Source organism: Morone saxatilis, unplaced genomic scaffold (assembly GCF_004916995.1).
Source record: "Morone saxatilis isolate NCDOM2014 unplaced genomic scaffold, NCSU_SB_2.0 Contig7, whole genome shotgun sequence".
Lineage (NCBI taxonomy): Eukaryota > Metazoa > Chordata > Actinopteri > Moronidae > Morone > Morone saxatilis.
The window spans coordinates 340,747-341,053 of record NW_023340246.1 but is presented as its reverse complement, the minus strand read 5'-3'; the positions used below and the strand labels follow the sequence as shown (position 1 = coordinate 341,053).

The following is a 307-nucleotide window of genomic DNA, read 5'->3' as shown; positions in this document are numbered from 1 at the left end:
GTGTCTGCTATCATAAACCACTTTCAAAGTTTTTCAATAGAGAACAACAAGTCTTGAGGAATTAAACCGAAGGCTTTGGTTGTAACACAGCTAAAAAACAGCATTAAACCTAAAATTAAAAATAGTTTTCATGGCAAATCAACAATATTGCTGTTTTTACGTTGAGTTGCAGATTGCAACTCACTCATTTCCCCCCTCCCTTTCCAAGCGTGCGGGAGATAATACAGTGGCCAATCTAGCCAGTTTGTGGGCTACTCCACAGAAAGGGCTTCTGTAGATAAACAGCTTATTCTAAGTTAACAAAAAC

At 38.1% G+C, this 307-nt stretch overlaps 1 protein-coding gene across 1 annotated transcript in view; it reads left to right on the top strand.

Annotated features, from left to right (window-relative positions):
• mdn1 (midasin AAA ATPase 1) overlaps positions 1 to 307 on the top strand; it is a 67,330-nt gene that overhangs the window by 17,001 nt on the left and 50,022 nt on the right. The gene's annotated exons all lie outside the window — the stretch shown is intronic.